General features: G+C 42.3%; 1 protein-coding gene across 3 annotated transcripts in view; it reads left to right on the forward strand.

The window, feature by feature from the left end:
• The window catches only part of KCNE2 (potassium voltage-gated channel subfamily E regulatory subunit 2), a 107442-nt gene that overhangs the window by 45552 nt on the left and 34196 nt on the right, over positions 1–27694 (forward strand). The window contains exons 1-4 of one of the 3 annotated variants that reach the window (XM_035315709.1): positions 6566–6883; positions 8836–8880; positions 11676–12514; positions 14005–14067. The exons of 1 other annotated variant lie outside the window; for it this stretch is intronic. The gene's annotated coding sequence lies outside the window, so the exon portion shown is untranslated. Of the gene's footprint in view, positions 1–6565; positions 6884–8835; positions 8881–11365; positions 12515–14004; positions 14068–27694 lie in introns of those variants that run through there. One more of the 3 variants, XR_004747652.1, reaches the window with a different exon arrangement.

Raw genomic sequence — 27694 nt, forward strand, 5'->3', positions numbered from 1 at the left:
TCTTTAATACCTGCCAGTTGTCAGTCAGCCCTGTGCATCTCTCCAGCACTGACAGGAATTTGTTAGGTATTTGCTGGATAGGACTGAGAGAAATAAACAGGAATGGGTGGCAAGAGGGATATGCAGGATGCAAGGGACAGGCAGGAGAACCTGAAGTAGGTGGGTGTCCTGGAAGCTGCCTCTGACGGGGTAGGAGCCTAGCGTGGGAGAGAAAATATTTTGCTTGATTGTTTGTCTGTGCTGCCTGCTGATATTTTGGACGTGTCACTGAATATCTTCTCATGGTAGCAGTACGGTATGTGGGCCTACATGCGGCAAAGAGTGTGGGGAGGCAACTGAACTCTGAAATTGAGAAGGTCAGCCAGTGGAGGAAAAACAAGACCACTGTACTCTCTTCTAACATGGACATAGAGCCATGTGGGCCAACCTAGCCTTAGATCTCTCTGAGACTATCAGGTGATCCCAGTGCTGCCTTCTGTCACTGAGAATATGGTTAGTAGTACAGATACAGGCTAGTACTACTACTATGGATAGTACTACAGGTTTGGCAAGGCCACTGGGAATAGCTCAATAACCCCATTTTTTGTGAGAAAAGCCCAGGCAATTTCTGAACCTTTTGGCATCGAGGTGGCCTGTTCACAACCTTAGGGGAAGGACAGACATTTTCAAAAGCCTGGAGGTAACTTCTGGATATGTATTATCAAGTGGATGGGGTGATTCCATGGAGATCATGACAAGTCCAGCTGGACATGAGGCCCACCCCTATTTCCAAAGCTTATGACCAGGGACTCAAGGAGAGGTAGGGCTTAAAGGGAAGAGGATCATGCTGGCTCAGTAAAAGTGATAACTCTGCCTTCCATATCCAGATAAGTTTGAAATTCCAGGGTCTTCATTTCAGGGTCTTCATTTCAAAAGTGACACTGCTTGACTACCCTGCTGCAGAGCTTTAATGAGATTGTAGGTGGGATTTGGAGTCTCTGGTGACTCACTTTGCAGAATAAACAGAAGAAAGGATCCATCAATGTACTGCTGACAGCACTGTCCACTTCCCCTTGACTTACACCTTGTACAAGGAGCTTGTGGCAAGCAAGAACCAAGTTGGCTTTGGCATGTTCCCTGTATCTTAGTGGGCTGAATCAAAGCACCCCCAGTGCTGCTGTGTAGGGGCTGTTGTGAGGTTGGGTGAAGTAGTGCTTGGTTTTCATTAGCCAGCCACTTTGTCAGCCATTTATACTGTCTTGTTTCTTTTGTGTATTAGCTGATGGTTTAGCTGGTCTGGCAGATAAACAGGAAATAAATGAGTAGTGACACTCTCTCATGCACAAAGTATTGATCCATCTGTCCCATTCAACATAGCACAGAAGATGACTAACATTATAGCAGCTCACCTAATGCTATTCATTCTTAGATAGCAAAGGGATATTTCTGCTTATCCGGTGATGCAAAATATCTCAGGAGATAAATATTTATTCTTATGATCAGGGTTCGCTGTTAAAAATTGATATTGCTTGAAATAAACTAAACTCTTTATTCTTTTGCTTGAGTTTCATGTACTTATTTTAGGCCTTTGTTATTGAGACATCGACAATTTTAGTAGCGTTGAATATGCTCGGTTGACACTAACTACGTATGAATGCGAGTATCTCATGCTTTCAAAATTCAGTTCTTAAAGGAACGTGTACATAAACAAATGCATACAACGGAAAACAGTGAAAAAGAAGTATGTGAAAACTAGCTTCACTTCTGTTGCGAAGATCTGTACGCAGCAGAAGTGTTGGCCACTCTAATTTATTTGTAACTGGAAATCTCATGCAAGAGATTATCTGTGTGACTTTCATGATCTCTCCTATTCCAAAATAGATGCACTGGACTGTTGCAATGCAACTAGAAGTGATAAATTTGTGCGTCATTCTGACTAATTCTTCGGCCAGAAGGACAAAGGGACTTAGGATGGAAGCACTTCAAAACATGAGTCACCCAGAAATGGTGATGATTTTCTCTTCATTCCATGCAGGATCTACTTTCTACTAGAAAGCACAGATGTGGAACCCATAGACCTGTGTCTACAAGAATTCATCTTTGCTGGTTCTAATGGCTGTGTTTTTCCAATACCAGGTGTTCCAATATTACTGTATTTTATCCGGTGTTTTTGGAATATTTGAAAACCTAAGTAAATTTCCATCATACTGAAATAATTGTGATATAACTGAAATTCATTGATTTGGTTAACCAGCTCTAACAACAACAACAACAAAAATCTTGTTTCTACCTGGGTAGTCCAAGTTAATCTGATGGAAGCCATGCAGTGAACATGTTATAAGACAAGAAAAAAATAGTACTAATATTCCTCATCTCTGTCAGGATTCGAGGGAGAAATCACTTAAGTGATCCAGGCCCTCAATTGAAGAAGCTTGTATTGGAATAGCTCGTAAGGAGACAAGGTTGTAGAGCCAGATATCATGAAAGCCAAAGTCGTTTTGCTCCCAGTTGCAGTGAGTAGAACAGGACTGGAAGTTTCTTCCCACAGTTGCTTTCAGGGTTGGCTGGCCCATGGACAAGACCTGTGTGATCCAAAGCCTGATGGTTGAGTTACTGGCTTGGCATGCAGGAAATCTGGTTTCAAGTCCATGCTTTGCATGAAGCAGCGCTGACGTTTTTCATTCCAGACCTTTACTGCGCTTCAATCTGGGTGACTTGAATTTAGGACTCCATGTGCCAAACACAGTACCACAACCATCAGGGTATGGAACATTTGTCTTGAAATGGAAACATTTCCATTAAAACTGTAGCATTGCTGACAAAGCGACCTACTTAGATGAAATGGCATTTGCTTGTTGAAGGTCATTCCTTAGACAAAATGACTTTCTTGAGAACAGTACCATTCAGGAGCTGGTGCTTGCTAAAATACAAATGCACTCTGGTCATACCCTTTGCCCTGCTGGAAGCTGTGAAGGGAGTGAAGACCCAGGTGTGAAGAGCTCTTTACACTGAGACATTCATGGCCCAGGATAATTTTTTAAGAGGAGAAGCACCAAGCAACTATGAGTCGAGTGATCATTTGTTTCTAGATCCAGTTCATTAACAAAGCTTTCCCTTTGAACAAAGGGCAAGCCGCCTCACTGTTTATAGCTGTAGAGGCTGGCCAACCTGCAATAGGGTAGCCTACTAAAATGGCAGATAAATTAAATAGAAATAAAGCTATTTTGTGGTGAAATCCATTAGTACAACTTGTCTGTCCTAAGAGTAAATCATCTTTGGACAGATCCTGAAGTCCTGTCTCAGTGTGTTTTGGTTCAGCACTTAATGAGGCAAAACTGCTGTAGAAGCCAAGATCACTTTCTTCTCTCAATGGAAAACTGCAATGATGTCAGGACTTGGCCTGATAAAATAATGATGATTCTCCGCATCAAACCTTTTATAAGCACTGTTTATATGATGATCTCAATCTATTAAAAGATGTTAATCAAGCTTCAGTACCTGTGTTTGAGCTGGATGGCAAGCAGAGGTTTTTGCAAACTAAGGTAGAAGGAAGCAAAGGGATACATCTGTGGCCACGTTGTATGCTGATGACATTTCAGTCATTTTTTGCCAATGGTTGGTCTATTGGCTTCAGCTGGCTCTTCTCAATATTGGAAAGCCAAGGAAAAAATGTGAGAAGGTGTATATATGTATTTATATATAAAGTGGTGGCTCAGCATATCCACGTACAGATGGGTTTCAGAGAAAAAATGTAATGATTCAAAGGGCCAATTTTAACTTTGCTAAAAGCAGCTAAATGATGCCCCTGCCCTACATTAAACTATGCTGCGATCAAAGAGGGCAGATGCCAAGTACTTGTGGTTTTACAGTTTTCAAATAAATATTGCTCAACCTCATAAAAAAGAACATGAGAACAGTGAGTGGATTTTTCCTTTTTTTTTTTTAAAAAAAAAATTTATTTCTTTATTTTCAGTATGCTCTACAGGTATAGGGGATATTGCTGCTGTTCCTTCTCAGGGTTTCTGTACCGTATTCAGCTGTGAATGCCACTTGACCTCAAATCCAGTTAATTTAGATTGGCATACTCAATCACAAAATGTTTTATGGGCTGGCAGAGAGAGCCCTGGCAGATCTGCCATGGAGCTGCAAAGTTCCATACCCAGCTGAAACTTTTTTTAATTCAACACTGTCATTTTTAAATAACAGTGCAATTGCAAAACAAATTGGCAGGTACTTATGAACTGAATGTTGCCTGGGGCTCTGTCTTTTCATTTTGCTGACCAGTGTGTCTGGTCTTCAATTTAGAAAAGCATACAGTAGTTAAAAAGCACTGGTGAAACCTTGTAATGCAGAGCTAACCACATTGTTCATGGAGCAGGAGATGTCTTCTCCGACTTGTTGATCCTTACAAACTGCTTAGCTTCATGCTGGTGGAGGGCCACGTTTAAAAATAAAAACACTCCAAAGTGTCTATCTATTACAGTAACCAGCTGAGCATGAACTTTTTGTGAAAGTTTAAGCTTTCTGTCCCAGGTCCTTCATGGAGCTTCAAGGAATTTTGGAATATTGGAACTGGAAGGGCGTTATTGGGTCATTGACTCCGAGTGCTCTGCTGTCTTGGGCAACTACCTAATATGATCTCTTTCCTAGACAGTAGACTGCATTACATATATGTGGGCCATCTCCTACAAATCAACATGGCTCTACTGAAGCTGATCGTTGAAGTTCCAGTTTTTTATGTATGGCTTTGTTAAACTCCTTGCTTCTTTACCTATGCATTTTCATTGCTGTCTCCTTAAGCATTATAACTAGAGGTTGAATAGGATGTTTAAAACAAATAGAGACATTCAAGTTATCTCACAACATCCTGCATCACCACTGCATGAAGCCCTAAAATTGTCAATCTACTAGCAATCTGTCTACAAACTGGTCAGTTTATCTGCCTGTAAAGCAAAGTTACGTGTAATGATACAACCCAACTGCCAAAAATTGTGCGCAAGGTATGCTTTGATAACCCAGTGGAGGATACAGCTTTCACAGATGGATGTCTTCAGGTTTTTTTTTTTTTTATTTTTAGGTAAGACAGAACCTAGGAAGGACCAATAGTAGCATCTTTGAAGGCATTTCAGTTGCCTTAAACCAGGATGATCCAGGTATCGGTCTACCGAAAAACAGAATACCTCAAAAGGAGGTAATCTCCAGTCATTAAGCCTGAGCTACTTTCACACACATTGTGGTCATGTGTCATATGCTGTGGGCCTGAACTGTTTAGTGTGCATCTGCCATTCACACCATTTTACCATGGGGCCACCGAACAGAGAGTGCATTACAGACTCCATGAGCATCTCCAGTTGCAAGATTGTGTGAGTTACACTACTGACATTGAGCTAGCTGATATCGTTGATTGCTTAGATAATTCAGCCACTTCTTTAAGGGAGATCTACCCAGGACATTTACCAACACCTGTCTTTCCTAGTTAAAACTGAAGTAAAAGCTGTTTTAGTCTTTGGTCCACTGATGTTATAAGTGATTGATTTCTGAAGGTTATCTGGAAACTTGAGTCTGCCACTCTGCTGAATGGAGAGGGGAACATAAGGATGTTTTCCTCAAAAATGTTTCAAATACAGCACTGGGTACTCTACCAAGGACAGCAGAGTCGAGGATAACAGACAGAGTCTGCCATCTAAGAGCAGCCAAGCACATTTAGACTCTCGCTGTGAAAGTCCCCTCTTCCCAATTCACAGAACTTCTACAAGCAGTGAGGAATCTAATCAGAATACAGGATACTTCAGCATGTTTGAAAGTCCCTAGTACTTGCTGTTGGTGTCTATATTTATTCATAAAAAATCAGCGGGATATCTCCTCCAAAAAATCTCTTTGTACATCCAGCTGGAGGGTATATGTCTCCAAGACTACTGATTTCTCAGAAGGGCCTTGCTTACTCTAAAAGTTCATTACAATTAAAATATAAATTGAGACAAGCAGAATCATTAGTTCTGCATCAGAAAAATGGCCTCCATAGTCATGAGAAAAGTAACTCATTTTGAAAGGAGACAAATATAGAGTTTCGTGACATAAAAATCCATGGGAATAGGAGATATAGCAGACAAAAAGATTCTAGTCTTTATCTTTTAGCAGAATGAAAGAGTTTATGAGAATATTTGTGCAAGATTTTTTTGGCTAAGTGTGTAGGATGTTGAGGTTTTGGTCACCTGGTGTGTACTTGTCATTTTGCCAGCATGGAAAGAAATATCTGCATATTCTTCAAAGTAGCTTTTTCATTAATACAGCTATGCTGGTCCCTGTAATCGTGAAAGTTCATGCAGTATGTTATGACTCTAAGAAAAGTTAAGGAACCCATTGCTTTTTAAGGCAAAATCTTTTGTTTCATGGCTTTCTCAGAAATGTGAATCATCTAGCATTGGGTGAGTCTTTTGGTCAGTTGTCTCTGCACATTGACCGGTTTAGTTGATTTATGGCCACATGAACTCTTTTTGAAATTTCTGGCTAAGTGCCATAAAAGTTCTAAAACAATCTTAGAGGTTTTGAGTCCTTCTCCTTCTCCTCTAGGGAAGGGAAGCTTGTGTATATGTGGTTATTCTGGGAAAGCCTATGGTTTTCTTTTCTCTCTCAAGAGGGTAGAGATGTCTTCCAAACCTAGTATTGAGACAAAGGGCCAAAAGACTACCTCAGGAAAGAAGATGCAGCTTGGAGGCTGATCTGCATTTTCTCTCTCCAAAGCTTTTTGAAGGAGAAGATACGAAGCTGTGAATATATGGAGCTCCGTCACCTGGGCAGTCTTTCATTTACAAGGATCTTTCTTGCAAGAGAAATAACAGAAGCTAGCAAAGTCATTCCAGTGCACCCACACTGAGTGGGAGGAAGAGGTATGTGAATATTAAATGTATTATTTGGAAGCTTCTCTGGATGCTTCTTTCTTTCCTGTGGAGAGGAAGGCCCTAGCACTGTTTGGTCCTATCTATTTTTTCCCCTTAATTGGCTTCAAGAAGATTTATCAATCATTTCTGGCCAAGCAACATGCTAACACATATTTAAAACCAGTTCTGTTCTGAGAGCAGGAAGGTGCTTGCTGGCAAGGTAGAATATAGAAATGATCCACAGTTCTCATTTTTTTTTTTTTCCACATTATTCTGGTGTTCCCAACAACCCCCTCACTCTTCTCTCTAGTGCACCTCACATGTCAAGCATATTGGCATACACTAGAATTCTAGTTTTTATGAGTGTCTCCCTCAAAAGCCTAGACATCACATGCATTCATTACGTTCCCCATCGGACACAGGGTGTAGCTCTCAAGAAGGCCCAGTTTTGCAGCAGTGGGGTTCTGTTGCCCTGTCCAATCATGCAATGAAGCAGTTTCTTCCCTGTGCTTTGAAAATAGCAATCAAAATGTTCTTGTGGCTGCTCCCCTAATAGGCTCAAATTACCTCATACTGTAAAGAACTGTTTCTCCTGCTTTGTTGATGCTTTGACAGCAAGTGATGTGCTGAAAAAGAGTGAAACTACTTGTGCTTTTGAGAACATTTCTCAGAAAGTGAATTGCTTTGCTGATCTGGGGCTTTAGGGATAATGCAAAGACAGGGACTATCCTGTAAACAAGGGATCAGATTGCTCTTATGGAATCTCTTTTATGAACTGGAAAGCTTGGCCGCAGATGAAAAAAGTGAGAAACATAAGAAAAGCAACAAATACCCAGACCTTAGCAAAGTGCTGTTGTAACTGAGGTTGATACACTTAGCTGTAGGTTGGGTCAGTGGTTCCCTTCTGGCCAGTGCTAGTACTAAATCACTAGTATACAAGACACAAGTGTTAGTCTCATGCAATCTTAATGCTGAAAGAAGTTTGTATGTCCTGTGTAACACAGACTAAATGATCCTGATCTTCTCTTCCATTCTTAAAATCCAAGGCACTGACCTTCTCAAATGCATGACTCATCTATTGCCAGGAAGGTGAAAGTCCAGCTATTAATGAGTTGCTTTATTGTATACTGCCTTCAAAGCCAGGCCTCTGCAATCAGCTCAGCTGAACACTTTGGATCTCTTCCCATCACTTGATCCTAATCATGAGCCTGCACCTGGTCCAGCTTTCTGTTTGGGACAATATGTTAAAAATTCATTGTTGCACTTTTTTTTTTTTTTTCCTTTTAATTGACTTTTTCTTCCCCTCTAAGTTAAATGAATGTTTTATAGGATGAGAACTGAACAACGTCAATGGAATGAATTGTGGGGAGAGCCAGAGGAACCACTCATATTCAGGAGAAAGTAGGAGTATCCAGCTGTATCCTGCTTGCCTACTTTGATGTCTTTGGCTGAGAGAGTGATGCATAGTTCAGACCACCTACTCTCCAGGCCCCAGCTCCCAAAGCAGTCAAAGGAGAGAAGAAATTGTGAAGCCAGAACAGCACACCTGTAGCGTGCCTCCTGCATCCTTCTTCACTCACTGCACAGGGAGCTGGTGTCTGGCAGCCCTGAGCACTGTGTGGTTTCATGTGTTTGTCCCTTGCTTGATCTTAAGCACTGTAGTGTGGGCCTGCGTCCACCTGAGGCACCACAGGATGCAGTTTGAGTGCATCTTGATGTGAGAACGCTGTTTGTGTTTGTCTCACCATTTCTGAATAGGAAAAAATGCTGTGTTTGCTTTGTCTACAAGCATTAGGCAGTGTCAGGACACTCTCCATCTGGCCCAGAGGGACCAGCTGTGGAGATGAATATGTCTGAGTTAAATCCAGCACTTCAACTTTCTGTAGACTGTCTTAGGGTGTTCATGTTGCTTTGTATTAAACACTTATCAACACTTTTTTCACTCTTTTTTTTTTTTTTTTTTTCCCCAAATGGAAAGGCATTAGGAGGCATGGGGAGGCTCAGAAAGCACAGTACTTTAGAGGTGATGCTCACTTTATTTATTCCTTAGACTTTGGAAGTCAATGGGGACTTACACTTCTGTCTTAAGCACCTCCATGTAAGTGACAGAGAAGCTGCTGTAACAACGGTGGGCATGAAGGAAACCCATAGTCAAAGGCAACTTATCTGCTAGGGCCTGCCCAGCTGCTGGTTATCATCCATGTTGCATCTGGATTTTCACAGTACATCTGTTTAGCATAAATAACCTTTTTTATTGGTGTCCTATGGTACATCCAAACAATGAACAGAAGAAAAAAGAGAAACTGTAAATAAATTTTACAATGTCAGTAAGAGCATTCACATTAAGGGAAACTATTTTGAGTGAATGCCAGTTCTTAATAAATTGCTATTATTCTGGTGTTTTTACAAAGACCACAAAGAAAAAATAAAAAATAAAAAAAAAAAAGTTGAAAAATGGAAACACTGAATGTCACTGCTCAATCACTCCTTTTAATCATAAATATTTCTAGGCTGTTCTCCTAGCAAATGAGGTGCCAATATATTTCTTTCTCTCTCTTTCTCTTTTTTTTTTTCTTTTTTTTTTTTTTCTTTTGGTGTCTATCTGAAAGCCAGTGGCATAAAACAAGACCATGAGTCACCTGGCTGAGTTCCCTTTTCCTGAATGCTCCCTGGGCGGATGTGTTTCAACCCACGTTACCAGCCCTTGGTCTGAGCAGGCTTCCTGGCATCCTGGGGCTCACCTGCACAGCCCAGTGCTCTGCGGAGCTGCCTGCAGTGATTCCAAACCCTCAAGCCCAGGCCCCAGTAGCAGGTGAACCCTCGTCACCCCCACTTAATGGGCCGTGCTGAAGAGCAGCAACACTTCTTAAGACTACATGTTTTGCAAAGAAGGGTGTCCACAGTCTTCATTCATAGTTATTGATTCATTTTCTGGTGTAATTTCTCAGAAATGGGTCCTTAAAGTACACTTAGCCTCTGAAGAACACTGCTTATTTGCTTCTGCAGCCATCAGGCTATTTTATGTGTGTGCATTTTACAGCCCCTCCGTGTGTCACTTGGTAAATTCCTTTCTGCAGAGATTCTGGGAAGCTGCTGCTTTTGCCTGGGATTTCCACACCTGGAGGATCCCTTTGCTGATAAAAGCCATGGGCACCACAGGAGTAGGATATGTAGCATGTGTTTGTCCTGGAAATCTTACATGAGGAATATCGACACCCCACCTGGTGTTGGAAAATCAAGTGTTAGGCTGACCGTGAGGGATGCTGATTGAGGGCTGTGTTTCAGCAGGCAGGAGAAGGAACATACTGGAAATAATGGCAGAGGATAGGGCTCTCAAGTGGCAGAGGTGCCCTCGCTTGTCCTTCAAAGACTTACAAATGCACTTATCCCCTTCCTCGTGGGGGAGGATTTGCAGGGCAATGCGGCTGTGGGGCTGCATGGTGGTGTGGATGGCACTGAGGTCTGGGAGACCGGGCACCTACCAGCCAGGAGGAGCTGGGCCTTATCCCAGTGACACAGGCACTGGTAGGCTGAGGCAGCTGGAGGGCAGCCACGCTATTCTCTCTCTTTCTAACACAGCATTTGGAGCTGCACCTAGGAAATCTGAGGCCTGTGCAGAAGAGGCAGTTTCGCCGATGGTAGAGGCTGGCAGGAGAGAGGGCTTAGCCCCCAGGAGCATTAAGGGAGCCAGCGCTCGCGGCTGTGGCTGGCTGTGCCCACCACAAAGTCTCCCAGCCAAGGAAGTGGGCCCTGGGCCCGGACCAATTCTTTTGCCTTCTCGCACACCCCAGAAGTGCTTTTATAACGAAATCAGGCCAGAGCCCAGTGAGCCAAAGGGAATTAGAGATGTTGTATGTGCTCACATGCTTGCTTCGTGGGGCAATTTTAATGAGTAATTGATTGCTAATTATATGTGCTGCTTTGTGGTGAAACATCATGGTACTTTGATATGGACCAGGAACTGAAAGTTGCAGTTGTGCTTATTTTTGAAAAACATTTGGCCTGCTGATCTGTATGGGCTATTTTGTGCCTGATTAATTTAATGTATTGTCTTGGGTGAGTGTTGATTTACTTGCTGAATTCAAGATCAATTTTAATGAAGCTCTTAGTGCGTGCTGGTTTGGGGACACAGGGTGCCATATTATTGGTTTGTCTAGATTGCTCACTGTTTTGTTAGACTTCAATAAGAAAAATTCTGGCATAGTGACAGCTTCCCACTTCCCTACAATTGAGTAGACAACAACAGAGCTTAAACAGACAACAAACTTTATTAAACTCACATGTACGTACATAACTAGTACAAACTTTGGAGCAAGCAAGTCTGACCTAAGGGCCAATACAAACAAAAAGTATATTCTTTTTTAACTCCCAAACCAGGTGCAATCTGGGAAACAGCAACTGCAGCTGAAGTGCCAGGTTGTAAATTAAAAGGGAAAATAAAGTGCATCTTTATTTTAAAGTGTATCACCAAGGTTATTAATACCTGCTCTGTTCTTTGCCATCGCTGTCTCCCTCCAACCTTTCTCTTTTCCTACATCTGGGGTAGATCATAAAAGTCTTGCTGGGAGACAGATGGGGCAGCAGGTCAGAGTGCCGGGAAATGCCTTGTAGAGCGCCAAGTAACAAGGGCATGGAGCTGGGATGCTGCTGGACTTCAGTGTGCAGCTAGCCTTGGTTCTTCAAGGTGCTGAGGCTTGCCCAGGCACTACGAACCTGCTGTGGAAATGCTTAAACCTGGAGGGCTTGCAATGGCGTTGCAAACACAACTACCTTTATTGATGCAGCTGAAACTCTGGCGTCCGTTTTTCTCCTCTTCAGCAGGATATGCTGTGCCCCCTGGATCAGCTCCTGCATGTTTGGAAGAACATCCTGCTTCGACAGAGCAGCAGAAGTTAACTAGGACTTTGGAGCTGGTAGTGGTTATGCTGGGAGCAGACCAAGGGGAATATTTGCTTTCCAATTCCAAACAGAGGAAACTACAAGTGGATCCAGCTTGCAGGGAGTGTGGTGTGGGAGGACGCGCAGAGACGTGGGAACAGGGAGACGCAGGAATGCTGGTGGAGTACTTTTCCACCCTTGAAATGCATGGCCATGGTTAGCTGTGGTTAGCTGTGAGGCAAATCATGTCTCAGTTCCCAGGACTGGAGAGCACCTGTGAGCTGCCCTCACCTTGGGAAATGGCACTTTGACCTTCCAGGGTGTTCTCACCTTGGGAAATGGCACTTGGACCTTCCAGGGTAGACAAGTGGGTGGTGCTGGCAAGAACGTGAGCACCAGTTCTTTCTTATTCTTTAGAGAAGACACACACTAACTTGTCATGCTCTCTTTAATTTGATCTTGTATGACAAACAAGTCCAACTGTTTAATGTCCTGTGCACAAAAAGGAGAAAGCAATTATTATGTTATTTGAGAGGAAAAAGCCATTTTCTTGCTTCTGTAAGCAAAACATGAATTGGCACTTATGGGGTCCAAAGGACCACAGAATTTTCTACAGAATCAGCTTCCAGAATGCTGATGTTTCTTTTCCAGAGAGATTTAATAGCAGGACGAGACAAAAGGAAACGCAGCAGGCCTGAAAAGTTCTTCCTCTCCTGAGTAGTCCCTGTCAAGGCAATGGGTAAATGCCTGCAGAAGAGGACCACACTGGAGTTCTGTTGGTAGGTGAACAGCAATGCTTGCCAAACAAGGCACCCCATTCAATCTGTTTTCAATGATTTAATACTGAGCTAGAAAATGTGAATCCAGGCAGGAACTTGGCATTTAAATTATCCACTGATTGAGATGACTGAGCTTTTTTTTTTTTTTTTTTTTTTTTTTTTTTTTTAAATACAATTTAAAAAATGATAATCCTGAGGGATGTGAAAGGAGTTAGGGCATGGAGATGACATGGAAACAGAGTCCTTTCATATGCTGCTTGACATTTCAGTAATTCTTCAAGCAGCATTTTTGATTTCTTTTTAAATGTAGAGTATTCTTAGCCAAGTTTGCTGCAGGAGAAGACTGAAGTTTGATCTTTTCAACATACACAGTCTTGGTGTACAGATAACTCTTTCCTATATGTTTGTGCTACTGCATGAGTACACGTATATAGAGTACACATATACTCACCTGGCATCAAGCCTAGGAGATACTAGCATTAGAAATGTTAGAGATGATGCAGTAACTAAGACATTTGGCTAAGTCATGCACTTACACGATCTTGAATGAAAGAGATGTATATAGATACAAAATTAAAGTTTAATATACATTGGATATATTCATATTATAGGATATATACATAACTTATAAAATTAAAAGTAAGTGTACTTAAAAGTGTTTATAGTAATAACCTGCTTCATGGTTAACAGGATGAGAAAAAAATTGGTGCAAATTTTATTGTTAATCAGTAGTGCTAGGAAATAATAATTAATGTAATGAATATATATAAATAGCAGAAAGCTGATTTAGGATTAAGGTGATCAGCCTGGGCCTCAGGAGGTCTGTCTTCATTTCCCTGCACTTTTAAGACTCTTCCCGTTTGACTGCTGATTGTATCTCTTCAGTATTTGGGTGTCTGACTGCTGGTAAAATCCATGGCAGGTAGTGTCATTTGAGGGTACTGCCGGGGGGCATGGGAGTGAAGAGCGTGGAAGTGGTTCCCCAGAACTGTGGGCTGAGATAACTACAGGGCATCTAGCCTAGAGAATTTGATGTTTCTGATCTTCAGGCACCTAAATCTATTTCTTTGGTTCTGGTAACAAGATAGCCAGCACTCTACCACTGCCTGACCATTGTACATGCACCAGGGTGCTGTACCTCTCCCCTGTGCTGTGGCTCAGGGCAGCTCAGCTCCCCAGCCAAAGTCAAAGCTCCTCAATAGGAGTCCCAGTTTCAGTACTGCAAAGGGCTATCATACATCTGCTATTATTTGTGCTTGTTTTTCCAACCTGGATATGCCTCCTTTCTGTTCCCACCTGAAAATGCTGATTTGGCAGGCTTTGAGTCTTCCTGAGAGCTTCCAGCTGCTTGGTTGTCAGCCTTGACATCCAAAAGGTGCTACCCTGTTTTGACAGTGTGATCATAAGATAGATCTGCACAAGAGCTCCTTCTGTTATTAGTTAAAATCATGTTTTGTTTTGTTTTTCCTCCTGCACTGACTCCAGGAAAGATGTGCGGCACATCTCAATCACTTCAGGGTGCACTGAATGGATCTACTGCTTACGTCTCACATGTATGTGCTAAGTTCAGCACTCCCTGCTGTTAAGCACAGAGTGGGTGATGAGGCATCTTTGTCTCACGTTGACAGTTCCAGTATTGGTCAGTGGCTCTGGGACCATGTTCAAAGCACACAGCACAGAAAACATCTAGGGTGGGGGTGCAGATGTCCTGCTCATGTTTTGCTCTGTTGCTTGGGCCCAGGCACTTAGCTCTGTTCCTCTGAGTCTCAGTTAATTTGCTTTCAAGACCACCTCCCGGAGCCATCTAATTGTCCCCAGGCTCTCTGTGAGAAGCCTGTATGCCCAGGCACTGGGGTCTCAGCATGGGGGAGCCCACAAGCTGTCAGGGCCTCTCAGAGCTAGATGTGACCACAGGGAGTGGCAAAATGCCAGGGTTTTGCCATATGAACAGCACTCACGCACTGTGCTGAGTGTCCCAAGTGATCAAGGATGAGCATGCCCCCATCCTTGGCTTTCTCCTTTCCTCCACACTGGAGTGCCCTTTTATCTGGGAGGCTATAGCTTCAAGTAGCCCACCCAAAGGTCCCACCAGTGAGCTGGGTGGTCAGAGCCACTTGTGAGAGTCATTGTCTGGTTCTGCTCACATGTTTTAACTCCAAGTCTATTCTTCTTCTTCTTATCTGAGCACAGTCCCCTAACTGTGCAGTTCATGACACATATAAATTTAGAGAAAATAAATAATATGCTTTGTTGAAAAGCAACCCACGGTATACTCATTGCCTCTTCCTCTTTCAATCTGCACTTGCTCACAGTGCCCCCCTGGCCCCTCAATGCTTTCTGCTCCCTCAGCATGAGCATGCATCTTCATTTTTATCAGTGTTTAGAACCCACTGATAACCCTCTCACCAGTGCACCATCAATGCACTGGAGGAGAGCAAAAGACTCGTAATTCAGGGCCGTGATGCAGCAGTATGTTGGGAGGGGATGCTCAGATCACTGTGGCATGCCAGCAAGCTGCTGGCAGCTGTGCACCATCCACCAAAAGCAAGTAGCCCTGCTGGCATTCAGCTGTGCTGCCAGTGCTTTAGAACAAGGATATTGTCTCAAAGTGGTGGTTTGCAGGCTTCCGTCACGGGAAGGTATCAGCTGCACCGCGGGCATTTGCCACTTGAAACAGGATGGCAGTCTCAGGTACGCTGGTGTCCCAGCTTTATGCTAACGTTGCTGTGTTTTTGTCAGCCATTGGATGCGGCTGATGGGAGCTTTTGTGAGAAATTACACCTGTGGGGTATCATCTTGTAACTCAGCTACTGTTGTCTGAGGAAAGCGGTTTGAATTGAAGCTTCAGGAGGACTTGACAGTGAGCAGAAAACAAGAGACTCGAACACCTGGCAATTAACTGTGACAAAGTCATTGAATTGCTGTTTTTCAGCATTTTGTTGGTAAGAGTAAAATTACCTCCCACCTAAAATATCTTTTTAGGCGATGAAAGTAGTGAGAGGCTTGACTGGAATTTGGATTGGGCCCTTAGAAAAGACAACACTCATAGTAGCTATCTGCACTTAGATTCAGCTTCCCAACCTACTCACCTCTCTGCTTTTTATACAAGACTTATGTTCCCTCATGCATGGCAGGATGGATAGATGTGGCTCAGCTGTTCAGCTCCCATGGACACCTGCCTTGAATGCTGTCCGTGTGAGCTTGAAACATCAGTGGGGTTTGTTTAATAGGGGAACAAGAGCAGGGACTGACAAGAGTATTTTTTACCCCCTGTTTGTAAATGCACATGCACTGGTGAGTGTGAAACTGGCCTGGGGTGGATTGGCTCCTCCTTGTCTTTGTCCTCACCCATGTCTCCTACCTGCCCCTGACTGCTATAGTAAATCCTCTTTGTTGACATGCCAACCATTGTTTCCTAGCACGCTTACCCTACAAATCCCTGCTAAGTGTATATTGTTGTCTCTCCAAGAAGGCATGGGTCCGGCAGGGTGCAGTTATGGGGATTGCATATGTGTGCAGCAACTCGTTACCCACGGCTTTTTTCAAAGAGTTTTCAACTTAATCTTTGGTTGCCTCATCTGAAGGAAAGGTCAAAGGAAGGTGCAGAGAAAGCGAAAAGCATGTAAAAGGTGGAGTGGCTTTTTGCTGCATTGAGGAATCTTCTGTGCCCTGCTCGTTGTGTAAAGCCCGTCAGAAGGAGGGGGAAATAAACAAAAGAATTTTCTTCTCAGCATGTGCTGGGACCCAGCACTGCACATAAATGCATTGTTAGTTGAAATCAGTGTTTTGGTTTCTCCCTTCCTTTGTGAGATGCTGTAGAGGAAGCAGATTAAAGATTGCCAGCTTTCTGGCAAAATATACTGGTGGCATCATAATGACTTCATTATGGTCTCTAAATGAGCTAACAGACTAATAATGTGTTCAGGAAAAAATACACATTATGAACATGCACACAGGTGTAGGGTTAACCCTTTCTTTGGTGCCCCTTGCTTTGAATCCAGCATAAACCACAATTCTGTGCTCTGCTATCTGGGCAGTAAAAGATTTAATTCAACAGCTGCGTGCCAACTAATTGCAGCTGTATTTTCTTCTGAGTTCATCTACAATGCAAAGAACATGGCAGCTGTTTGTTTGTTTGCTTGCTTGCTTGCCTGGTGGTGGCTGGGATTGCTGCTGCTAGGTGGTAATGCCAGCAGAGTGGTGAGTAGGCTCTGTGAGTCCCTACAACTCAAATCTTTTATTGAAAAGGCTTATAGAGGTGGCTTATATCACATAGCCCTGTTTTGATTATGCCTTATTGCTGTATTGCTGCATAAAACTTTTTTCACTGGAGGAAATGGAGAACAGGCAGTAGGCCAGATCCTTCTGCCCCAAATAATTCTCTGCCTGTGTTTCTGATCCTTAGATATAAGGAAGAAATTCTTTACCATGAGGGTGGTGAGGCACTGGAACAGGTTGCCCAGAGAAGCTGTGGATGATACGTTACTGGAGGTGTTTCAAGGCCAGGCTGGATGGGGCTTTGGGTGACCTGGTCAGGTGGGAGGTGCCCCTGCCCATAGCAGGGGGTTGGAACTGGATGGTCTTTAAGGTGCCTCCCATCCCAAACCATTCTGTGATTCTGTGTCTCCTCATGAATGGCTCTGAGCCACCTCACGTTTGGCATCACTGGGCCCGGACTCTTAATGTCCTCATCACAACTCCTAGAGGCCTCCTAGCCACCTCATCTCTGCCTTCAACACTTCCAGCCCCTACTCATCTGTTGCTTAAGTCTCTACATTTTTCTTTCCAGATTAAGTAAAAATCTTCCAGAATCAGTTTGACAGACATGTTTAGCTCTCACATATTTGCTCTTGAGGTTTTCTGTGTGTAGTAATATGGATATTGTGGTTTCAGAACTAGCCCATAGAAACTTTGCTGTATAGTGGAATGTGCCCATATAGTGAGGATATTTGTTATATGCAAAAGTCTGTCAGTTTTGCTACCCAGGTCTCACTGCATCTGCCAGAGGTCCAGAAATCCAAACATAGGAAGTTCTAAAAATGTCCCAAAATGTCCTAAAGTAGGAAGAATTTCTAGGTGGAAGAAGTGCATTTAGGACTAGGGAGGTTCAAGAAAATGTGAACAATTGTAACTTAATGTAATGCAAACCATCCTTAATATACAGACATGGCTGTCCTATGCCATGAAGTTTTGAACTTATGTATCCTGCTTTCTGATGGGTTTGAATCCAAAGGCTGACTTCGGTATTTAGGAATATGCAGTATCTGATGGAAGCTCTTAGGCCATTGGCATCATGTATATGGCCTCTTTCTTTCCCATGTGATGTTTATACAAGGTGAATTCATACTGCAGCCAGTGGATGGTGTGATCAAGGCAAATGATCTCCTAGGGTCTCAGTCTTCTGCCTGCCAGATGTGGCTGAACGTAGTCATTGGACAAAAAAATTATGAAAGGAGGACAAGAGATGGACACTTACACATGGATAATATGATCATACTGTAATTCTTTCTTTGGGAAATGAGGCCATGTCAATGTGCCCAATATGTCCATGTCAATGTGCCCAATGTGCCCATGTCAATGTGCCCAATAACTTTCTGTCAATAAATCTAGGGAATATTGTGTTCAGTGTGGCAATCCTATCTGTTCAACCCATACACTGGGCCTTATTCTCTACTACTTGTAATGTACTTATCCATGCTGTTCTGATGGAGAGTTATCTTTTTCTCATATTCTTGTGGCGTCGTGTTTGGTAATGTCATCTCTCATCTGCCTTGTTGTCTAATGGCAATGTTAGAGCTTTAATGAGAGCTCCTTCTGCTTTCCCACACAGTGCTTCTCTAGAGGAAGAGTGTCCCAGGAAAACCTGTGAAGTCACTTCATTATTCCCTTTCAGATTCTCCTCCCTGGGCTTCTGCAACCGAAGCTTGGCAGCGACAATTGCAGTATGCTATGCTCACCGTGGTGAGCACGTTGAAGACATCTCCTTTGAAGAGACAGACTGCAGAGCCCAGGAGTCTAGTTGGCATGCTTCAAAATGGATGAAACTTTTTATATATCAGGAGCATTACTTTGGTCTTTTTATCAGTCAAAACCATGTAAAAGCCCTCTGCAATTATAAATTTCAGTAAGATAGTCTGTGAGCCTCTGATTTACCATGCTCTGTGCTGTCCTTGCCAGAACTGATGACTATATGCAGATGTATGTGTAAGAAAAGACGTCTGGGATTGGTTTATGAACAGTATATAACGAGAAGTTCTTCTGTAAAACAAGCTATTGTTTTTGTATGACTGCATCACCACTGCATCTTATTTTTAGGGTTTCTGTAAGAAGTGGGCAGTTGCCTTCAGCAAGCACATAAGGAGCTTGGCTCTTTGGTGAAAAATGGAAAACAGATAGAGAAGTTTTTTGATCGAGGGCAAAATATAAGCTATGAGTGGCCATTATCCATGTCTTCTACTCCTCTGAGTCTGCAAGAAAGCAGACCCAGGAGTAATAAAAGCTGTTGAGCTGGCATGAGTGATTCTTTAGATAGTGTTCTGTTTAAGCCTTCACTCCTTTCAAGCTATTTTCTTGCTTTTAAACTGCTTTTTAATATATGTAGCTTAGGAGCTCTTTGTAACAGACAGAAAACTCTGGCTGCACACAAGTGCCATTCATGAACGGCACCTTAGAAGAAGCATATATGGATTTTCTTTGGTGACACAGGGGGATTCTTTTGTAGGAACTCTGTTTATTAAAACAGATAATGTGCATAGAAAGCAGAGAGTCATTTTCTGTTCCCATTGAACATAATCGAGCCAGGATTTGCAGACAGATTCAGGTATCTGGCAACTTTAGGTCTCTGGGAAAGCGGTGGCCTGTGTGCTTTGTTAATCACTAAAATGACGTGGAGTGAGCCTGAACGTAAGAAACCTATAGCCTGGCCTGATTTTACTGGAGTAGCCCAAACACATAGCAGATGGAGGTCTGGCCATGAAGTCTCAGTCCATAGCCATTGATCTTTTATTTATTTTTCCTGTGTACTGTCAGGTCTTGAAGAAGCTGGTGATCAGCTCTTGTTCTCAGTTCATGACTGCAACATGGTTGCACTGTAGACTTAATGGCTCACATCTTCCTTCTTTTCTAATACTTTTCTCTGGAATGTAAAGGAAAAAATATAGCACACAATGCATCAGCTTCCTGTTCCAATACTGTGAATGTTCTATGGAGACAAGCCAGCTTTGTTCCCAGCAGCATGTTTGCGTGGGATTTGGATGCAGTGTTCCTATAGGGACAATGAACATGTCACCTGGAAGAGCAGCTGGTTTGCATACGATCTCAGCTACTGAGCTGTTTGGTGCCAGGAGTGAACACTGTGACACTCATAAAAATGCCTTTCATTCATGCTAGCATAAAGCTTAGCAGCAGTTGAGTTTGCAAGGTCTCACCACCTTTCTGTTTGTCTGCTCTAAAGGTGAAATCTGTCACCAGCATGGAGAACATATTCATCAGTGAACGTTTATTGATAGGAAAACAATTGAAGGAACTGAGCACTTTCCAAAAACAATAAGTGGGCTTTAAGGAAGGTATATTTGATGTCTAAAATTCTTCTTGTTACCGTGTAACACCCCTTGTGAGGATACAACACCCTGTACAAATATGTAGGAGTTAGTGAGAACAAGACTGTTCATGTAGGAGAAAACAAAAATTTTCTTGTAACAAGATATAATGCAATCCTAACTCCTTTGATGGTGATGGAAAACTTCCACTAAAACTGAACGAGCTTTGGATGGGGCCTGTAGCAAGTGCAAGAAAGCATTTACAGGGAATCCTGGTCCTATCAATGGAATCATCTACTTTCTCTCCAAAAATGATTTGGAAGTGGTATTAATTTTGGGAAAGGCTTTTTGTGGTTTTGTGGGTTTAACACCAAGGGGCATTGGTTGGAAATTATTTCATCCTTGTTGGATTCCCATAGAAATGAAAACTGTTATTCATACAGATGAAGATAGTACAGTTTTTTAAACACAATGACATGCTTACGCTGAGATGAAAAAATGAAGTAACCTGAATTAATACTGTGAAGGTTAAGATGATGGTATGAAGGAAAGTGAGAAAGGTGAAAGGAGACCTAGATGTATTAAAGGGGATATGTGTAACAGGGTGTGGTTAAAAGAGGAAACAAAGACCCCAGGGAAACCTAGCAGAGGACTGATGAGAAAGCTGGTGAGGGGGACTCTTGGAAAAGATTGGAAGGGAAAGAGAAACTGAAACATGGTTTGGAGAATGTAGGACATCTGTGACAGTTTCCTGCTGATTATACACTGTTAAAAATGGCAAGTCACTAGCTGCTTTCTGTGTTTGATATTTAGAGGACATTCTGCATTTCGTCTCTCAACATTCTTTTTCTGCCTCCCTTGGACTGGCATAACTCTGTAATAGAGTCACAAGACATCGTTTGAAAAAAAAAACAAAGACTGAGGGCTTTTTGTTGGTTTTGCTGGGTTATTTTTTTATTTTTTTTTTTCCAGAAAGAGCCTAGCATTGACCTAAGGCTGTTCCCAATGAAGTCAGTGGTAAAGTTCCCACTGACATTTCATTAGAGAACAGTTGTAGTGTCACGGAGGCTTTTTGAAAAGACTGCCCTCTGCATGCCAAACAAATCAAGAGCAAACAATACAAAACAGATCCTGCAAATGAATTAGTTTCTGTCCCCTTTTCTAGGCCAGAAGTGACAGGAAGTGCGTGCAACCAAGTGAAGACTCCGAAAGTGATGGGGTATGGAGGTGTGCAGTGGATGTATTTTAGGATCTCAGGGGGAATTCCTTCCAGCAGAGGTGAAAAATAGTCAAATTCTGAGTTACATGGGGTTGTCATGCAAAGTGTGGTTGATACATGCATCTTTCAGGTTTCTTTGTCCCTGTCTTCTAATTAGGGTAGTGAAGTTCAGATCATCCTAGGGTAACCTCTTTCACCTTCTGCTTTTGGTGATTTAGATATCCATAACTCACTATGATCTACCAGACATTTCTTTCATAGTAGTTTTGTTTGCGTTATGAGAAGCAAAGCCTGTGAGGAGATTTTGTATCCTTTAGTAGGTCAGCTGATATTTTGATGGGTTTCATTACCTCATTTACAGCAGTGTTTTCAAGCATTTTCTGACAGTGGACACGGACGATTTTTTTAACAGAGGTGAAACAGAATAAGCATACTGACAGCTGTTCTCAGTCACTTTTCCCAGATCCCTTTAAGCATTTCAAATGGACCTGTATGGACCTGTAGGCCAGATGGCTGGCACTAATTCAGAGTCTCTTTTAAGGCTTTTAACCTTCCTTTAGGTAAAAGCACAATGAAAGAGACAGCCACTGCCCCAGAAAAGTGACAAGTTAAACAGGGAAGACACTAAGAAAAAAAAGAGGTACAAAGAGGGGATGGGCTTTGAACCCTTTTACTTTCTAATGATTTATTGATTTGTCATTTTAAAAATTAATTTACAAAGAACAGTGCCGCTAGTTTCTGTTAGTCCCTCAGTCCACCTCTATCATTATTTGCCTCTAGGAAAGGGATGAGGCCCATCTGTGGATATTAAAAATAGCTCACACTTTATCAAAAGCTTTCTTGTATTCAAAAGCTTTCTTGTATGCAAAAGCTTTTTCTATATGCATGGCATCTGTGTGCTGATTCAAGTTCTTTGGTGCATAACCCTAGCTTCCTCCTTCCAGAATTGTTGGGGTAAATACTTGGAAATATTTGAAGCAATGCCACAACAGTATGTCTGTAGTTCAATGACTCATAAATTGTGCCACATCTAAAAACTGTCATCAGGCAAGAATGCAGTCTAACATGCCTGAATGTAAATTGGTCACTATAAATATGCTCTGAGTGGGGTCTTGGTTACTCTATTTGTGTGAATATGTACCTATCTCACGTTAGTGTTGGTGAGAAGTCATTAATTTATGCTGATAGAACACTCTGAAGGTCTGAAACATTGTGCATGCCTCATATTACTATTATAAGTGGTCAGATCATTAAGATTTGGTACAGCTGGCTTTGAACAGACATGGCAATGCTATGTATCCTGTTTTTAAGTGTTCTGCCCCGTCCCAGGTGCAAAATCCAGCACTTGTTAAATTTCATGTTGGTGATTGCCCAGCCCTCTAGTCTGTCAAGATCTCTCTGGAATGCCTCTGTTCTTGAGGGAGTCAATGGCTCCTCCTAATTTAGTATCATCTGCAAACAGTATACATTTGAGTCCTGCATCCAGGTAATTTATGAAAGCATTGAAATGCACTGGCCCTAAAATGGAGCCCTGCAGAACCTCACTAGTGACTGGCCACCATTTAATATAACACTTTGAGCTCAGTCTACCAATTGTTCACCCACTGTATCATGTATTTCTCTAGCTGCATGCTGGACATTTTGTCTAGAAGGACACTTGCTTCTTTAAGGTCTAATTCAAGAGCTTTTATGTGGTAAGATGAAAGGCATTTGTCCTAGAACAGTTGTAAGGATTTCGGCTCAAACAGTAAGACATGCTGCTCTCGTCCACTATCCTACTTCCATCCACCCCATATATTTCTATTACTGTGTGATTTTCTCATGGCTTGGTCCAGGAATTTTCAAGTCTGTTAATCTCCAGAATGACAAATTTTCTAGTTCAAATACTTTGGGCTGAAGTGACCATGACGCCCATGTCTTCTTTTGTTTTACCTCACATTTTCTTACACAGTACCATTTTTCCCTTTTCTTGCTGTCTTCTGCACCTTCTGTCTTCTACTTAGACCCAGGGCTTGGCAGCTTCAAGGTGCTCTGCTAGGCTGGGAAGTTCTTCCCCCAATTACACTTCAGCTAAGTTTGGCAGCTGCCTCCTCCTATAAAGTCAAGATGCCACCTATTAGCCAAGTGATGGCAACTTCTTTCCATGTGAGGCCAGAGGGTGTTGCTGGCTGAGCTCAGGGTTTGCTGGCAGCCATGAGATTGGGTGCAGTCTTTTCACCTAAGAACCAGCAACTTCCCATTTACAGGAGCCTGGTGAATCCAGAATTTGTCCCCCCAACCAGATGTGGTAACCCTCCCATGGCTTTCTCCCTGATGCTGCATGCCCCTCATTTTTCAGACAGGCTCCCCAGTTGTTTTGCCAGGAGCCAGACATTTCAGATCACCCCAGAAATGGATACCTTGTTTAAAGTCTACCAGGACCCTACTGTGGGATTCCTTTGGCCAAACTCTAGGAACCAGAGATCAGGCACTTAGAGAGGACAAAAATATATCCATCAATTTTTGGGGGGAGGTGTCTGTTTGGAGGGTAGGGTGCTGCTGGCTTCATTTCCCCTTGAAGTCTTCAGGTTAGTGCTTGCACAGGGTGAGAGGCTTGAGATGAGATCTCATCCAGAGTTGTTCATTTTACAGTTCTATTAAAAAAAAAAAAATAACACGGGGGAATTTTCTAGATTCCGTCCAATCCATAATAACTTTTGAAAAGTTAATTTGCTGCAGCTGCTTTATAACTTCTCCTAAGGCCGCAACTCAACATGATTACACAACCGCAGTAACTTTTATGGCTGAGTGGAAACACTATCCTGGTTTTGTTGTTCTACAAAAGCCAATATTTGGTTTAAAGATTCCCTTGGATTTTTAATCCACTTTGCTAGGAAATCTCACTCACCACCACTATTTTGAGAAACTTCACCTGCTTTTGTACTTGCTTCTTACCGCATATTCACCAGGTCTAATGCATGTTGGAAAAAATGACTGCCCTCCATCCTCCAGGGGAAGTTTCCAAATGTGAAATACGTCATATCGGTGTCTTCTATTAGGCTGTACTGTGCAGGTCTTAATGGGGATTCAGCTTAGGTTCCTTCTTCCTGATAACCCCCTTCTGTGTGAGAACAGTGTTGAACACAACATCCAGCTGGCCCCTGGGTATGCTAATAAAAGTTCTCCTTCTCCAATCATCCAGCTTTGCCTAAGGAGTCTGTCAGCGAAAATAAAAAGGATATTTCTATTTAAATACCATACAGTGTCTGCACATTGAAAATATTTTTACCGTGGTAGCATACATGCCACTGCCAATAAGGGTGTATTGTTGTTATAAGTTGGCTGTTAAATTCAGCCAAGACTAAAAATTGCCATAGCAAGTCCCAGCCTAGAAGGTATTTGTTTATTTTGACAGGTTATTTAAAACAGGGGATGAAAAATAATTAGTGGTTTTGGACTTCTACCTTGCATTTTTCTGTTTAAAAAGGTCTTAGATTATATTTGCTGGTGATTGGATCCTAACAGAAGGCTTATCTCTTGGGGAGTTGTGGGACTGAAAACCTAGCAGGAGAATTCTGGGGTTCCTTTTTTTAGGAAAAAGCCTCTAGTTAATTTTCAGGGTGAGAACAACTGCTAGACCTTTCTGCCCAGCAAGTGCTGAGTTTTTCACCACTGAAAACACAAAAGGGATATTCAATGACAGCTGAAAATCAAGTGTAATTACAGAGGCATAATAAACATCAGTAGGAACAATCATTTTTGCATTTCTCTGTTTGGATAAGGGATTAGAGCATTTCCACCTATTACACGCTGAGTCTCTCTGCAAGGCCTGAAGCAATAAAAGTGAGCTCCTGGGTCCTCTTCATTCGTAGGTGGAAAGTTATTGGCTCAGAGAGATCAGTCCCCATGTGATCAGCCTTATTAACTGAGGACAGGTACCTAAGTTTATGCACAGATTATTGGCCTGACAGCCAGGGAACACGGTGCTCTCCCCAAAATTCGGTGGGATGCTTGCCTTGCTGTGTAACATGGCCATATAGGTGTTGAGCCAGAGACATATAGGTCAAAGATTTTTAAGAAGTGGTTGCTGAAAATAAGGGTCCTAAATCTATACTTAGACAAACAAACAAACACCTGATTTTCAAGCTGCTGAGCACCCAGTGGCTTGGCCACAGGTTTGAATATTTTGGCTTACGTGACTTGTCCAAAGCCACACAGGAAATCTGCTGCAATTCCAGGAATAGAGCAAAGATCCTGTGCTTTAACCGCAAGTTGGCTATGTTTTATTTGTCAGCAGTCATTCCCACAAGGAGACTAAACCAGGGATCTCACAGTTTCTCAAGTCAGCAGGGTTACCTACTGGTAATGAAGCTAAAAGATGTTCCTTGTTCTCTGAGCACTAAGTTATGCAGAGGACCCTGGAGCATCAGCTGGATGCTTTGAAGAGTCTGTCTCCTTTAGGACATGCAGGATTAGACATCAGAGCTAAAGGACAGTATGACCACATCTGCTTCATCTGCATTTCAGGCTGCTGCACGGGTAGTAACTGTGCAGGAGAAGGGAAGGGCATGCCCTTTGGTTTCTCTAACAAGCTGCTTCTGGGCTGTCCAGCAGGACAGAAGCTCCACTGCACACAGTTGATATTTTTTTCTACTGCCAGCCATGTGAAGGTGGGCAGTCTAAGGCTACTTGTGCCAGATCTGACCGTGAGGATATCACTCACGGTCCTCTGTCTGACATTGCTCATATGGCCGCAGGGCCAGCATCAGCTTCTGTGTGGCTCTCTGGCTCTGAACCTGCTCTTGCCCCCTGCCCACATGTTTGCATGCACGTGGCTTCAGGGGTGGACTTTTGACTCTCTAAAGCAGAAGAGTTTGAAGGTCAATGGCCAGAGCTGGAGCCCAGGTTTTTCTTTCAGTGGGCTGCATGCAGGAGTGACAAAGCACGCCACAGGCCAGGTGTCCAACAGGCAACACAAGCGTTGTTTCTCCAAGGAGTCCATGTAATGTGGACAAGAAGTGTGCTTTAAGCCAGCTCTTAAGCCCACCAGTGCAATGCAAAGGTGTCCTTTGAATGTTTTTAGGAGATCTATGCATAAACATAACTTCCATCATGCCACCAGGTTGTGAATGCTGTATAATATCAAGCATATTGAGACCAGTTGAATCCTAAGACCAGGCTTAAACTGATAGAACTAGTTGTTCATTTATGCTATATAGTTTTATGCTAGCAGGGATCAAACTTTTATTTTGTTTGTTTTTATGAAAGAATCAATTGTTGTCTCTCAAATTGCATTTAACTACACTTCCCATAAACACCAGAATGGATTTGAAAATCTGTTATTGCACATTGCAGTTTGTGCCTATTATCTTGAACTGTTTTATATGGAGATGTTGTGCAGGTAAGAATGGTACAGGAAAAAGGCACTGAGCCATGGCTTCTATAAAGAAAATGTTGAGACTCTCTTCAGGGTATATGCATTTGATATTGTATAATGCTAGACAGTGGTTTCCAAATGACATCTTATGTAACTCCTGAGTCAAGTAAGATAACAAAAAGGTCTGTGTTGCAGTCAAATTACCATAACTAAGAAATTTCTGAACATATACTTATATACTTATTGCTAAACGAGTAAGGACAATTACAAATTACAAAGTAGAAAATGTTTGAACATTCATTACCATATTTCTTCTATCAAGGCAAACCACACATTCCTCTTAAACATGTGCCAAATGTGAGGCTTTAAGCAAAATGTTTCTTGAGTTATCCAAGTACAAGGAGCATCCGAGTGATTTTCTTAATTGTTCTGATTCTTTGGTTCTATCTGAACAGTTTTTCTTTTCTCTTAAAACGAAATACATTGAACTCTGGACAGACAAAACACAGAAAATTTCAGGCTACTCAGTAATATGAAGAGGGGCAGGGGAATTGCAAGTGACAAGTGGGTTATATTGGAAATCACATCTTGGTTTCAACAATAGGACTGATATCTTGATACTTGCATTTAAGAAATGTGGATTTCCACATACTAAGCATCTTTCATGAATTACTGCAGATCTGACAAATCTGAGTTATTGTGCTCCCCCTGGGAGATTTTTAAAGCCAGTTGTAACAACAGATTATATGAAACAGCTGGCCAAACAGAATGAGGAACCAGTTCACTGGCATTTGATGAATTAATAAAAACAGGCACAATACAAATTTCAGCAATAGCTAGCAATTCTCCGGGAGAATAGGAACCAAAAAGAAAAAAAGCAGAAATCAAATTACAGCAGCTGTTTGGCCAACAGGTAGGGGGTAGCAATTTTTTCATGGCTAAGGTTTAGTTCTTGCATCTTATGCAGATGATAACAAGAGTGCAGTACTTAAATAAGTTTATGACTGTTCTTTGGAGAAAAGCCAGTGAAAGAGACAGAGGTTGTACATCAGATTGCCTGCTAATGC

The sequence above is a fragment of the Oxyura jamaicensis genome, chromosome 1 (assembly GCF_011077185.1).
Source record: "Oxyura jamaicensis isolate SHBP4307 breed ruddy duck chromosome 1, BPBGC_Ojam_1.0, whole genome shotgun sequence".
Lineage (NCBI taxonomy): Eukaryota > Metazoa > Chordata > Aves > Anseriformes > Anatidae > Oxyura > Oxyura jamaicensis.